The sequence below is a fragment of the Phyllostomus hastatus genome, unplaced genomic scaffold, assembly GCF_019186645.2.
Source record: "Phyllostomus hastatus isolate PE091 unplaced genomic scaffold, TTU_PhHast_1.1 phas_contig_641, whole genome shotgun sequence".
Lineage (NCBI taxonomy): Eukaryota > Metazoa > Chordata > Mammalia > Chiroptera > Phyllostomidae > Phyllostomus > Phyllostomus hastatus.
In genome coordinates this window covers 66,041-81,288 of record NW_025333929.1, presented here as the reverse complement: position 1 = coordinate 81,288, position 15,248 = coordinate 66,041, and the positions used below count along the sequence as shown (strand labels likewise).

Here is a 15,248-nt window from a genome sequence, read left to right as displayed (position 1 = left end):
GGCCGCCCTCCAAGGAGCTCGGGGTCTTGGTCCCTCTCCTTCCTCCCTCCTCCCCGGCCCCCTCCCGGCCCCCTCAGTGCACACGCAGAGAGAAGCTGCCCACCTGTCGTTCCCCAGAGCGGTCAGGTCCTCCCCCCAACGACGGCAGTCGGCCTCAGATTAACTCTCATGAAAACTCTCTGCAGGATTCCACGTTCCAACGTGAACAGACACGAGCATCCAGGCTTCTGTTAAGCCAGACGTAACAAACTGAACAATGGCACTAGCGTTAATTTTGCTTCCCAAAGAAGTTATTTTTCACAAAACATGTTATTTACATTAGCATGTGATCAGTTAATCTCTATATTTAAATATATATAAGTAAATATGTCTCCAAAGCTTTTTCAGTCCAATATAGTAAATACTGTCAGATGTGAGTGAAATGAGCAAAACCTCTCCAGAGTGCTCAGTAATTCTCCAGTTTTTAATGCATCCTGAGAACAAGAAGCTGCAAACTGCTGGCCTCCCCACTGACCGTGACCTTGAATGAACGTGGTTCACACTCACCTGCTCAGCCAGGACCTTAAACCTGGGCCATCCCCACTGACTGAGAAGATTTACTGCAGGGACACCTGAGCCAGGTCAGATCCAGGATGTCCTTGTCCATTATCCTTCTGTCCTTGCCTGTCATCTGTCTGAACCTGGAGCTTCACGCTGACATCTGGAACTCTAGGGGACAGTGGGGATGGACCTTCCAGTGCTAGACCCCTGGCTGTCATGGGGGGCCACCACCCCAACAGCCTGGGCCCTCCAACCTCTCGGTCCCCCTTCCTCCACCTCTGACCCCCAGTGGTGGCTCCTCACCCCTCAGGCCCTGGTGCATCCTGCTGTCCTCACCCCGAGTCCACAGTGTCTGGTGTCACCTCAGGTCCCATGCTGACAGGTCACCCTGATGTCAGAGCAGCAGGCTGTCAGCCTGTCACTGTCCCACATTGTCCTTGGTTGGGAGCCACCTGGAAGCACTGACTCCCCTGAGACTGGCCCCTGCCCTGTGGGGACAAGCTCACCAGCTGCTAGAGCAGCAGCCTAGGGGGGGATGGGCTGGGACTGGAGAGGGGTCCCGGGCCTGTGGGGCAGGTTCTCTGGTGTGCCCAGAGGGAGGGGCCGAGTCCTCTGGGTGCTGTGCTGTGTGAGCAGAGACGGCCGGGGCTTCTCTCCTGGGCTCTAAGACCAGGGCACTGGTCCTGGTGGCTGCGGTGGGTTCCTGCTGCATGGAGAACCAGGCCACCCTCAGGCACAGTGACCCCTGGGCCCCCGTGAATGCTGGGCAGAGGAAGAAGGGGTGGTCATCAGAGCCCAACCTGAGGAAGGGCCTCAGGGGCCCAGAGAAGAGTGAATGGGGGCATGTGTAGATGAGTGATCTGTCCCTCCTGTCACAGAAGGAGACGTCTCCAGATTGTAGTCCAGGAGGACGGCCACCTGGTGAAGGCGCTCCTTCAGAGGAAGGGTCTTCTCCGGAGAGGACAGGAACCGGCACTGGTGTCCAAACAGCTCCAGGACCCAGAAGCCATTGTGAGGGACCAGCAGGGCCTCCCCCTTCCTCTGCACATGGTCTGCACAGACCCCCACGGCCCACACCTTCACATTTCCTACCTCCACCTCCCAGTAGTGTCTCCCTGAGGAGAAATTCTGCACACCCAAGACGCATGGCCGGTAGTTGAGCCTCTCAGGGTTGTCGGGCAGGCTCGGCCTGGAGGGGCCCCGCCACACCCTCCTCTGGTCCTGGGACAGGAAGAGCTCGGGGTGGGCGGTGTCTGGGGCAGGAGCACGTCAGCTGCACAGGAAGTCTGGGGGTGAGGCCTGGGCACTCAGGGGGACCTGGGAAGCTGGGGGAACATACTCACAGGGTGGGACCTCCATGAAGGCCCCGTGATCCCAGACCCCAGGCAGCTCACAGAGGAGAGCCCCTGAGGCTGCATGTTCACCTGCTGAGTGAGGGGCGGGGCCTCAGGGAGAGCACACCTGGGCACTGAGTGAGCAGAGAGTTTAGTAAAGGAGCTGAAGTTAATGTCTCCCACTTTCTCTCCACATCCTGAGATGTGCCCCCTTTTCTATTACAAACAGATGATCTCTGGGACTCTGTTTGGTTGCAGACTTTCCAAACTGGCTTCATACACGGGGGATCCTGCCCCCTCCACCTGCAGTGAAGCACTTTGGGCCACTCACCTGCCCCCAGAACACGGGACCTGCTGCCTCACAAGGAGACCCCGACCCCCTAGTCAGTGACTCTGCTCCCTCCTCTGTGCCTCTTGTTCTTGCCCCAAACCCCTCAGGGAGAGGGTCTCCTGCAGGTGAGGCCCTACAGCCCCCCAGTTCATGGGTGGTTTTCTTTTGAACAAAGGATGTCAAACTCATTAACAAATACTTTCATTTTTGTCACTTGACAGGGCTGGGGAGACAGAAGAGCAGAAGCACCTGCCGTCACCGTTGGAAGGACCAGATGAATGAAAACCAACAACTGTCACCGTCCCCGCTGAGCCGCCCTCACTGTGGCCTGGTTACTGCAACCCCCTTTCCCATCTTCTGCCGACATCCCTGCAGTCTGTCCTCACACAGCTCCCTCCTCCAGGTCACCTTGCTGCTCTGCTCCAGTCCCTGCCCTGGCTCCTGTCTCACTGAGACTCAACCACAGGCTCCCTGGGACCTGCTTTGCCCCTTCTGGTCTGGGCCCCTTCCAGCTCCGCACCCCCCTCCTCCCATCCTCCCTGCACTCAGTCCCTCCACCCACACCTGCCTCCCGGGTTCCTCGAAACTGCCCGACCTGCTGTTGCCTCAGGCCCCAGGCACCCGCCCCTCCTGCTCCCTGGTGCTCACCCCTCTCGTGCCCTGTTGCCCCTTCTCACAGGAGCCTCCCCTCACCTTTCCAGTTCCATCACCGCTCCCCTGCCTCTAGCCTCCACACACTCTCCCCTGATTAATTTTTCTACAGCACTTACCACCATCTGATGTAGTAGTTTAATTATTTTACTCCTTTAGTTAACTGTTTTATAGATTACTTTCTGCTTCTGTACAATATGAGCCCCTTGATGGTAGGGATATTTATGCATTTTCTCCTCTGATTTATCTCCTGTTTCTAGAACTGAGCCTAGAACATATGTGATCCTTGCTAAGTGTTTGTTGAGTGACTTTATGAATGTCTGTAGACACTGACTGTCCCAGTTCCATCCTTGGGAAACCCCACGGGCAGGAGGGGAGGCTTCAGCATCAGCACCACCAGGTGCAGACAGGCCCCTGCCCCCACCACTCTCCACGGTGTGTGATTGTCCTGAACACACAAATGTAGCTGCAGCATCAGAACCACAACAGGAAAAATGAGCAGATTTACCCTCAGAGACGAGGCTCCTCCTCCTGGGATGGGAGACTCTGTGATGCCCCCTGTGAGGAGGGGAGAGGCCTGAGCTCAGCTGCAGCCGGAGCTCCTTGGGGCCCAGGACCCTCCCCAGCCCCACCCCTCCCCCAGCCCCACTCAGGCTCCCAACTGTCTGCTGAGGGTCCTACATTCACTGGCCGGGCCCCCAGAGGGCAGGGAGCTCATCTGGAAGGAAGACCCCAGGGTCCCTCTCCTGGCCCAGCAGGTGTTGTTGACAGAGCAGGGCTTGTCCTCACAGAGCTGTCCCTGATGGTCACGGCCATGGTGACCCTGCAGAGGTCATCTGTGTCCTCAGTGAGAGTGTCCTCCAGGGCGGGCATGAGCTCACCATAGGGGTCCCCCACACTGTGCGGGGCTCCAGAAACCAGCCTGTGGAGGTGCACTCCAGCCAGACACCCCGATCCTCATGGCCCGTCATCTCAGTGAGGGGCTCGGACCCCAGGCCTGTGACAAACATGTCTAAAATGTCTAATCCTAACACAAGTGACAGGCAAAGACCCTTAGAGATCTCTGAGCAGCACCAGGTGCTACTCCGTGGGGTTCCACCGTCTCCCCTGCTCACGGCCCCACTGAGCGCACTGTGCTTCTCAAGACCGGATGCCCACAGCCTAGCAGGCCACACCCACTCACTGGGCCCTCGGGCAGGAGGAAGCCCCCTGCCAGGGTAGAGGGATCCTAGACAAACATCTGCTGGTCTGTGGGGGGCCTGAGGCTCAGAGAGAAACTTTCTCCAGGAGTCACAGTGCAAAAGAGCCACCAGATGAAATGCCATACCTGCCACCACAAGGCGCATGATGGCCTCCCATAGGACCTGACTTGTAGAAATGACAGTGGTGGATGCCGTTGTCCTGGGCTGTGATGTTGAGAATGATGAGGGCCACCCTCCTCTTGCTCAAAAAGGTTGGTTGTCCTGGTCACTGCCTCAACCGGACACTGCACTTACCCCCAGCAATGGCCCCGAAGCAATCGTTCTAGCACTGGGACTCTGTCCTCATGTCCTTCCTTTCACCTGACTTGTTCCCCCACATCTGTCCCTGCGAGAAGGGCCCCAGACGTGCCCAGCCTGGAGGGTCTCAGCTCCTCTGACAGCAGCAACAGGGGCCTCTGGGTCCCGCCACTGCGGGAATGCAGCTCTGCCAGCAGCCAGAGTCAGGAAGACACACTGGTCCCTGGGTCCTCAGCGAGCCCCCCAGGGCGGTGACTCCCTGGACTTGAGGTCAGTGAGGGCCCTGCTGGACCTCTGACCTACAGAGTCGAGGGGTAGTCAATGGGTGCTGTGTCAGGTCAGGAAATGTGTGGGTATGTATCACAGCAGCAACACAAAACCAATATAATTGGGATTTTGTGAAAATGTTGTAAGGAGCTAAACCATGAATCTGTGGTGAGTTGTCTCTGAGAGCTTAATCTAGAAGTGCATTGAACAGTGAAGGTTTTTGACAATTTTTTAAAAAAGATTTTATTTATTTATTTTCAGAGAGGGTAGGGAGGGAGAAAGAGAGGGAGAGAACATCAATGTGGGGGTTGCTTCTCGTGCGCCCTCTACTGGAGACCTGGCCAACAACCCAGGCACGTGCCCTGACTGGGAATTGAACCTGTGATCCTTTGGTTCACAAGTTGGCACTTAATGCACTGAGCCACACCAGCTTCGGTGATTACTGCCAAATTCATTTAACAAATGACACATGACAACCATATGCTAGTGGAGGGGACACACGGTGAACAATCACAGTGATGATGACGTGACCTTTACCCTTGGTGCCCTGGGAAGGGACCCTCAGGGCTCTGTGCCCCTGCCCAGCAGGGACACTCAGCTGCTGCAGAGGGACAGACGAGAGGCAGAGGGAGGGGCAGAGGCCACGTATCTCTCAGGTGCACTGAACTCTGCATGAATCGTGTGTTAGTGAACTTGGCCCCGTCTCAGTTTTCACACTTTCAAAACGCGCTGCCTCCCAGGGCTGTTGCGAGGGTCAGCGAGGTTCCCACGAAGCCTCTGGCACGACTCCAGGACATGGGACATCACCTGTGAGTGTCAGCTGCTGCCGTTGAGGGCAGCTCCATCGCCGGCGGCCTGTGACCTCACCGCCTGCCCCTTGTCTCTGCTTGTCGTGTGGAAACATTGAGGGAGTGTCAGTGACGTCCGTCACTCAGCGTGGTTTCAGTGAGTGCTTCCTGCTGAGACGTTTGCTGTTCAGGGGCCCTCAGCCCCAGGTGGGGCAGCGAGAAGCAGAGACGTTCCTTCAGCCTGAGGGTCCCCATTCCCATCAGCTGAGCCCGGGGACACTGGGGTCTCCAGGGAAGGGTCAGGCCCTGGGTCAGGCAGAAGGGTTCTCCTCACTGTTTTCTGTGCTGGGCAAATGGTCAAGGGAGAGGGATCCTTTTTCCAAATCCCCAAAACAGGCCTCAGAGGCCCAGAGAAGCGGGTGTGTGGGAAGGTGAAGATGTGAGACCCGTCGAGGGCATTGTAGAACGAGACCTCCCCCAGCTCACAGTCCAGGAAGACCCCCACCCTCTCAGGGGGGCTCACACTGGTCAGTGGGGTCTGCGGGTCTGTGAGAGCCTGGTAACCCTTCCCAGGGCACAGCTCCACTGTCCAGAATCCATTCTCGGGGGCCATTTTATCACCATCTTTCCTCCTCACGTCCTCCCTGCACGCCCCAACACACCACTGTCTCCTGGCCCCCACCTCCACCTCCCAGAAGTGTCTCCCTGACGTGAAGCTCTCACAGCCCAGCACACAGTGATTCCCCTGAAATCTCTCGGGGTTTTCTGGCAGGTTCTGCCATGTGTCCGCCCACTGCAGGCTCCTCTTGTCCTCAGAAACACGGAGGGTGGGGTGCGCAGAGTCTGGATCCAGAAACACATCCGCTGCAGGGGGTCAGAGGGTGGGGGGTCAGCCATGGTGTCTGGACCTCAGAGCCTCAGCCTTCAAGACCAGGCTCTGGGCCGGAGGCCACACTCCCGTGAGTGGGGGCTCCGACCTGCCCTGAAGGGGACCATCAGCAAAACCCAGGAACCACAACGGTCGTGCCCTCACTGAGCAGCCTCCTGACGTCCCCCCTAGTCCCTTCCTGCAGGACCTGGGGCAGCCTGAGCCTGGTCAGGTCCCCTCTCCCTGTCCCTGCAGCCCCTTCCACCAGCCCCACCCCTCCTGCCTCTGCCTCCCCCAGAGACCTGTGGACCCCAGGAGAGCTGCTGTCCCTGGTCCCTGGGCTCTGGGCCCCAGGGGGGCACACCTTTGAGACCTCGACCTCAGGTCACCTCCCTCAAGGAAGAGTGGGAGAGGAAAGAGGGAGCAGGGGCCCTCGGGGGTTGTCCTGGGGACACAGAGGGACCCACTCACCAGGCTGGAAGAGGGCCGTCTTCCACTCTGGAAGGAAGGAGACACAGACAAGGAAAGGTCATTCTCTCTGTCGACTGTCCTCACTGAGCCTCTTCTCTCTCCTCTCCTCAGTCCCCTCCAACGTCCACTCCCCTTGTCTGCAGCTCTGCGGGCCAGGCTGCACCCTCTCCCAGTGCTGGGCTTCCCCCCATCACGCTGGGGCCATGGGGACACGACCAGGCTGTGCTGGGTGTGGGCGTGGGTGTCAGCAAGGTGAGGGGACACTGGGTCTGGAAGGTCCTCTCTGAGTGACCAGACAGGAGGGGGTGGTGCAGACACAGAGAATGACCCTCTGAGCCGGACGGGACGGCCCCTCCCCCAGCAGGAAAGGCTGCAGGTGCTTCCCCCACAGGAGCCAGGAAACCAGAGAGCCTCAGGCTCACTCACCTGCATAGACCTGAGACCTCTCCTCACCTGCAAGGGAGACAGACAGTCACCTGAGCTGTCATTTCTGAGTCGGTTCCTTTCTCTCCCTGGTGCCCCCTGTCACCTTCCTGTGTGCCCCCCACCCTCCCCACCTCCCCCTCTGCCTGTTCCCTCCCCGGCGCCCTCCCTCTTTCCATCAGCTGCAGCTCAGGACCCCCCAGGCACCCTGCACGGGGCTGTCCCAGGGTCACCGCACAGCTGTCCTGTCCGTGTCTGTGCAGCAGTCACCTCTCATCCCTGCTTTAGCTTCTGAAGTTTCAGTTACCTTCTGTCAACCACGGTTGGGGATAGTGAATAAAAATTGCAGAAACAAACAATTCACAAGTTTTAAATTGCACATCAGTCTGAGCAGCGTGATGAGGTCCCCTGCTGTCTGCTCCGACCTGCCCCCTCAGGAATCCCCCGGAGTCCAGCACGTCCACCCTGGGGGTCCCTCCCCCCCTTTGTCACTGAGGAGCGTCTCTGTGACAGACGGATGGTCTCAGTGTCACAGCGCTGATGTTCAGTCACCCGTATTTTACCAGTAATGACCCCAACGTGCAAGAACAGTGATGCTGTGATGCTGGTGTGCCAAGGAGAAGCCTTCCTTTACGTGAAAAGGAAAAACCTCGTGTGTTCAGGGTTTGGGACCATCTGTGGTCAGACATCCCCTGAGGAACCTGGACCACGACCCTGTCATATAAGCGATGACCAGGTTCTCCAGGACCTGAGTGTGCCTGCGCACACGCTGCCCTGTGTACACACGCGTGTACCTGTGTGCTGGGGTTCATTCCCCTCAGTCTGCATTATTTCCTGCCCACTCCGGAGACAATGGACCAACCTAATGGGAAAATTTCAGATACTATGTTTTCAGCAGTGACGGTAAGTCTGTGACAACTGACGCAGCCACTCCTGTTTTTAAGACACTTTTCTCTTCTTCTGCCTTTCTTTTCGGGGGGCTACAGAGTTTGTGAACCAAGCAGGGAAGGAAGGACTCCCACACTGAGTCACCTCCCCCCACCCCGACTGTCCTTTGTGGGGTTCCCGGGGTGTCCTCCGTGAGCGCCCCCTGGTGGAGGGAGGCCAAAGACCCTTCCCCCTGAGACAGACCACTGCCTGGTCCGCCATCAGCGTACTCATTTCTTCCCTGGGGACGTTAATGGGGGAGGGAAGGGGCTGAGCTATCTGGGCAGAGAGGCTGAGATGCGGGTCCGGGTACTCACGTGGTAGGTACAGGGTATCTTTGTCCACCCTGCAGGGAACAACGTGAGGGGTCAGTGACACGTGTAATGCAGGGACCCCAGGACGTGTGGGCCGGGGATCGTCACTTACTGAGTTCGCCCTGCAGCTTCTCTGGAAATAAGCAGAAACAGAAACTCCTTTAAAGGGGATGGAATAGAGGACCTGTGTGGTGCGTGCGGGCTGGGGTCGGCAGGTGGCGATCACCTTGCAGCTGGGCCTCACCTTTGGCGCCTCGCTCCTGCTGCTCCTTGGCCTGAGCTGCTTCTTTCTCTGCCTGAGCTGCTTCTTTCTCTGCCTGAGCTGCTTCTTTCTCCCACTGAGCTGCTTCTTTTTCCAACTGAGCTTTTTCTTTCCCCGCCTGAGCAGCCTCATTCTCCAACTGAGCTTTTTCTTTCTCTGCCTGAGCTACTTCTTTCTCTTCCTGAGCTGCTTCTTTCTCCTCCTGAGCTGCTACTTTCTCCACCTGAGCTGCTTCTTTCTCCGCCTGAGCTGCCTCTTTCTCCCACTGAGCTGCTTCTTTCTCCGCCTGAGCTGCTTCTTTCTCCACCTGAGCTGCTCCTTTCTCCAACTGAGCTGCTGCTTTCTCCGCCTGAGCTGCTTCTTTCTCCGCCTGAGCTGCTTCTTTCTCCGCCTGAGCTGCTTCTTTCTCCACCTGAGCTGCTGCTTTCTCCACCTGAGCTGCTCCTTTCTCCAACTGAGCTGCTTCTTTCTCCGCCTGAGCTGCTTCTTTCTCTGCCTGAGCTGCTTCTTTCTCCGCCTGAGCTGCTTCTTTCTCTGCCTGAGCTGCTTCTTTCTCCGCCTGAGCTGCTGCTTTCTCCACCTGAGCTGCTTCTTTCTCCGCCTGAGCTGCTTCTTTCTCCACCTGAGCTGCTGCTTTCTCCACCTGAGCTGCTTCTTTCTCCGCCTGAGCTGCTTCTTTCTCCACCTGAGCTGCTGCTTTCTCCAACTGAGCTTTTTCTTTCTCTGCCTGAGCTACTTCTTTCTCCACCTGAGCTGCTTCTTTCTCTGCCTTAGCTTTTTCTTTCTCTGCCTGAGCTGCTTCTTTCTCCTCCTGAGCTGCTTCTTTCTCCGCCTGAGCTGCTGCTTTCTCCAACTGAGCTTTTTCTTTCTCTGCCTGAGCTACTTCTTTCTCCACCTGAGCTGCTGCTTTCTCCACCTGAGCTGCTTCTTTCTCTGCTCGCTCCCTCTCCTTCTCCTTGGACAGGGCCAGGATCTTCTTCTGCTGTCGACACACGCAGTAGAACGCCACCACCAGGAGCACCAGCAGAGCTGCCAGCAGGGTCACACCCAGGGCCAACACCCAGGGCTCCACGATCTGGAAGTAGGGGCCTGTGAAGGGTAAGCCTCAGCTGATGGCCACCCTGGGTCTCAGAGTATCTGGGGACTGAAAACAATCGTTCTCCCCCCAAAGTGCCCAGAACTTTCACTGGCACATAACACCATTGTCTTGAAGTAACTGCCTCTCACATGGGAATATTTTGAATATAAAAGAACGTATATAAAGTCATTGGAATCTCTCCACTGCTCCTCCCTCTGCCACTTATTATCTCCTTCTGGGTCACTTTATCTGGGGATTAAGAATGTGAACTTTGGGGCTGGAGGGTCTGGGCTCCAATTCTGGGTCTTCTACCTGACTAGCTCTGTGACCTTGAACTAATGACTTAACCACCTGTTCCTGGTATCCTGACTGGTAAGAGATTAAGTTAATGTTTATACAGTGCCTGAGACAGTGAGTGCCCTGCAAGTGTTTGTTAAATTTTGAAAACATTAATATAATTTTATTTCATTTTCTTTACAGTGAAGACAGCACTCCACACCAGCAGGTCCACAGGCTCTTCTCTCTGCCCCCCTGGGTCTGGGCGACCTTCCCGCCTCAGCACAGGGGGCAGGTCTGTGTCTGCTCTCACGGGGCAGCGCCCCCTGCACACACGGCCCATCGGGGGCACTTGCACCGTCTCTGACTCTTTGTTAAAATGGTTAATGATACAGGAAATAACCTTTTCCATGGTTCATTTCACACAAATGCAGGCTGATCTGCCGAACTCCAGAAGCTGGAGTTTGGACCAATAATTAAGTATGTTGAATAACAAATGCTTTATTACCCCTACAGAAGGTGTGAAAATATATTCCAAAAATATACCCAATAATAGCCACAGACATCTGAGAGTGACTGTCTTCCCACAATCCCACCATCAAGGGCCTTGTTTTCTGTTTTGGAGCCGGTCTCACAGTGAGATTCCGCATCCTTTCCTGAGTCATTTCCTTTTCTGAACTGATCATTCCTGTTCTTTGCTTGTTGTTCTACTGGGTTGTTTTATATATTAGAGGATTAGCCCTTTCTCTAAGATTCGCATGGTACATATTTTCCCCTTTTCTCATGTCTTTGCTGACCTTGACATTTTGTCCCCAGTTCCCATCCCCTGGCACCGTGTGTGGCCGCAGGAAGTGCTCAGAAGGTGTCTGTGACTCAAACAGCTTCATGGGGAAGGAGCAGCAGGTCCTTGCTCTGTCCCTTCTGTTCCCTGCACAGACCCAGGTCAGCAGCAGACAACCACACCTTCCCCCAGGGGCAGCAGTGAGCCCAGGGCAGTGGGCAGGGCACTCACCTGGGATGGAAAGCCTGGCTGACCTCTCCTGGCCCAGCAGGGGGTTTTCTGATGACACAGGAGACCCCCCTCCCCCAGAGCCACCTTCCCAGGATCACAGAGGCTGAGGCTGCATAAAGGCCCTGGGGGGTCTGCAGCCTCTGTGGCCACCTCAGCAGACAAGCTGTGTCCCCTGGCGTCTCTCCACTGGATCTGGGGCTGCGGGTACCAGCCGGCAGACGTGCACTCCACACGGATCCCTCCAGCCTCGTAGCCCTTCATTTCAACGTGGGGGTCAGAGCCCAGCATTGGCAAGAAAAGTGAGCCTGGATCCTGGGAAGCCCTCTGCACTGGTGGGGGTCTCCACAGCAGGGAGGGGCATGCACCCTGGATGAGCCCAGCAGGGATTCACAGGAGCTGCTCCCAGAGTGTGCTGTGCAGGAGAGACTGACCCACAGTGTGACCACTGCCTAACCATTGCTGGCCCCTCGTGCTGGATCCAGGGGGATCTGGGCCAGCACAGACATTGCTTCCCCTAAATTCCCTTGGAGACTGCTGAACGCTCCCCTCCCCCATGGCCCAGACTTGCTGGTTCCTGGAACAGCCCCTCACCCCACCCTGGGCAAGCATGGAGGTGGTTCCCCCTTATCTGAAGCAGGTCCCACCCCAGTGCCCCTATCCTTCCCGCCTGTCCTGTGTGAGCCTCAGCCCTGCCCTGTGTGTGGGGGAAAGATATGAGCTTGTCTTGCCGCCGCCCAAGCTCTGCATTGCGTGTAGGTCCCCTCAGTGAGGTCTTGCCGTAATTAATGCTACTGTTGTCAGCCTCTTTTTTGGGTCTCCCAACCAGGGAAGTTGCTGGGATGTGGTTGTGAAAAGGAGACAACTTCCTCAAAGAACAGAGCGGACCCAGGGCCTGGGGCAGTAGAACTGTTACTGCCTGTCCCTAGCCCTCAGCACCCAAGGGTGGGGGGGGAGCAGCCTGTGCGAGACCTGAGAGAGCAGAGTCCCTGGGGGAGGGGTTCCCCAAGAGGAGCTGTGGTCTCCAGGGAGGGACAGAGTCTGGCTGACGAGGCCCCCCAGGGACAAAGCCAGGACCCCCGCCTCCCATCACCCGCTGGGCTCCCAATGCACCATCCAAGGCCAAGGGCACATGGAGAGAGTGCAGTGCGGCCCTGACATGAGGACACGAGCACGTTCACGGGGCAGCACCTCAGACAAGGTCACTCTGTCACTGGGACGGGTCAGGACAAAGTCAAGACCCCTCAGCAGTCGGTCTGAGCACAGAGGAAGCAGGAACAGTGTGCAGACCACAGCAGTGACCACCCTCCCCTGTCCTGGCTGGGAGTGACCCATGACACCCTCCTGCACCTTCCTGACAGCATCCAGCCCAGAGCAGAGCCCTGCTTCCACATCCCCCCCCAAGTCCCCCTGACAGCCCAGGGGTCACACCAGATCCTCCCTGACACCCCCCTCTCTGAGACACCCCCGGTTTCCTCCCCTGTGTGTCCCCCCTCCCTGTCCCAGGGATGGACACACCCTGTTCAACTGCACGTGTGTCCCGGGGCCTTTGGTTGGAGGGTGTGGGCACCACAGGTGCTGTCCCTGCAGCTCAGCCCCCTGGACCCACAGCAGCGGGCACCTGGGGGCCCACGGCCACTGTCTGGGACACACTGAACCCAAACACCTGTGTGCCCCCCACTGCGGGGGGGTGTCCTCCTCCTTCCTGTCCCCGACCTCCACTTCCCTGCTGAGACCTGGTGGGTGGCATGAGGGACTCTTTACTGGATGCAGGAGGAGCCCTTCCTGGGGGACGACCTGGGTCTGTCACGGGCCTCAGAGAAGCAGGGAGGGAGGTGGGGGCGCAGGTGCTGGTGAGGAGCAGGGAGAGCTCTCAGGTGGGCCTGGAGCCTCTGTACCTGACCCCACAGAAATGAGCCAAGAACAAACCTGAGACTCACCTGCAACCTTCAGCTCCACCAGGGCATTTTCAGAGAAGTCTCCATCTTGGAAATAACACAGGTAGGTTCCTCTGTCAGAGGCTCTGATGTCCCGAATCCGGAGAGCAGCCTTCCCCGCAGTGATGTCCTCTCTTAAAATCGAAGTTCTCCCTCGAAACTCTGCTGCCGGCGTGTCCTCCTGCCCGTGTGCAAATGTGTGCACTACCTGCCTGGGGCTGGATCGCTCCCACATCAGCTCCATGGTCTCAGCACTCATGTTCGGGAACAGGTGACAGGGCAGCTCAGCGTCTTCACCCACCATGGCCAGGATGGGCTTGGGGGGTCCAACCACAGCAAAATGAGCTGGTCATCAGAAGGGGGGGCTCCGTCAGAGGGAGCTGGGGCCAGAGGACCAGGGGGTGCCCCAGCAGGGAGGGCGAGGGGAGAGACACCAAGACAGGAACTCAGTCCTCACACAGGTGTGGTCTGGATGACCTTGCAGGGGTGGGGGGAGTCCAGGGTTCTCACTGGGCTCAAAGGTAAAGGTTCAGGTGCACAAACACAGAGCAGGTCCTACCTGAGCAGGGGCTGAGCAGCTGGACCACGGCGAGGCAGACAGGGAGGGCAGGCAGACGGGAGACCAGGTGCCTCACCATCGTTCCCTGCTGGGCAGACAGAGATGCCAGGAGGGGCTGGGTGGCAGTGACGACCTGGGAGAAGGTGGAGAATTCCACATGGAGACTCGGCCTCCCCAGGGCTGACAGGGGGCACAACCAGGATCCCTGCTGACTGAGAGCCTCCTCTGCAAATGTCTCCTGGGGAGTCTCTTCACCTTGGATCCCAAAATGGAAATCACCCACGAAACATGGAACGGTAGTGCACGTACCTGAACCCTCTCCACCAGGGAGTGCAGGGCTCTCCTGTGCGAACGTGCTCAGAATCCCTCCACTCACCCACACTTCCTGCCACAGCCAGCTGCCAGCCCCAGCAGCACCCTCTGAGGAAGGCAGGCCCCTCTGCTCTGAGTCCCCATCCCACTGCTGCCCCCTGCAGGCCGTGCTCCGCACAGCAGCCAGGATGTCCTGGCCCCTCCCCTCCCTCCTGCTCAGCCCCTCCCAGGGGCCCCCATTCCATCCAGAGCAGAAGCTGAAGTCCTTGGCACCCTATGATTTTTAAATTAAGTGCATGTTTTTTTAATTAAAAGTTTTCCACGTGTAGTATGTATTTTTACATATTTTGAAGAATATGTATTGTTTTTTTATTTCTGATTGTAGACAAATTTAAAATGAAAAAATACATAAATGGGTAATACATGAATAATTTATAATAGTGATCACATATGTTGCTTAACATGAATGTAAATACTTCTGGATGTGTTTGGTCACATAATGTACCAAGTGCCTTAAAAATGTTTCATCCTTTTACCACACATTCAACATGCAGGAATTACTCTCAAAACACACATAAAAAAAATGAGGAATTAACACAAAGGTTTATGTTTAAGGCTGTTCAACATAGAGAAATCTACAATAGCAAAATACAGACACAGTTTAAATGCCTACATTGCATTCAATGTTACAAACAAAGAAAAAACCTTTTTAAAAAACATGATTACTTAGCCAACAACCAACATAATTCTCAGTGGTGAAAAGCTGAAAGCTTTTCTGGTGGGATCAGGAACAGGAAAGAGATGCCCACTGTGGCCACTTTCACTGAGGATGGTACTGGGGGTGTAGCCCCCGGTCAGACTGGACAAAGAAAGGAAAAGCATACAAACCAGACAGGAGGAAGTTAGACTCTCACTACATGCAGATCACATGACACAATGTACAGAAAAGCCTGAGGACTCCACCAAAAAGATAAACTACTAGAACTACTAAGTGAACTCAATAACGTTGCAGGATACAAAATCAGAAACTTGTTGCATTTCCAACAGCAACACTGAATAATCAGAAGGAAAAAAGTTATACATCCTGTGACAGGACATAGCTGAGCAGTAGCTATTCTTAGGTAGGAGCTGACCAGCAGCCGTTTCTAGGCAACAGCCGTTATCTCAAGGTCGTACACTAACCCCCGAATTTGGCTTCTGTAACTTGCTTCCCCACGTAGGCAGGAAGCCCGGGGCTATTTAAACCCCGGGAGAACAAAGGTCATTGCTCAGATTTTGGGATGGATTCCCCTCTGAGCCCGAGCGCGTAATAAAGGATCGTGCTCTGCAATCTCTCCCGCGTGTGAGTTATTTCCCGCAACATTTTGGTTCCCTGACCAGGAAACACTCACTCGAGCAGGCA

The 15,248-nt window shown here is 56.3% G+C and overlaps 1 protein-coding gene and 2 pseudogenes across 1 annotated transcript in view; all 3 read right to left on the bottom strand.

The window, feature by feature from the left end:
- The window catches only part of LOC123825735 (butyrophilin subfamily 3 member A3-like), a 68,144-nt gene that overhangs the window by 19,428 nt on the left and 33,468 nt on the right, over positions 1-15,248 (bottom strand). The gene's annotated exons all lie outside the window — the stretch shown is intronic.
- Positions 597-7,449, bottom strand: LOC123825741 (annotated as a pseudogene).
- Positions 4,994-13,937, bottom strand: LOC123825740 (annotated as a pseudogene).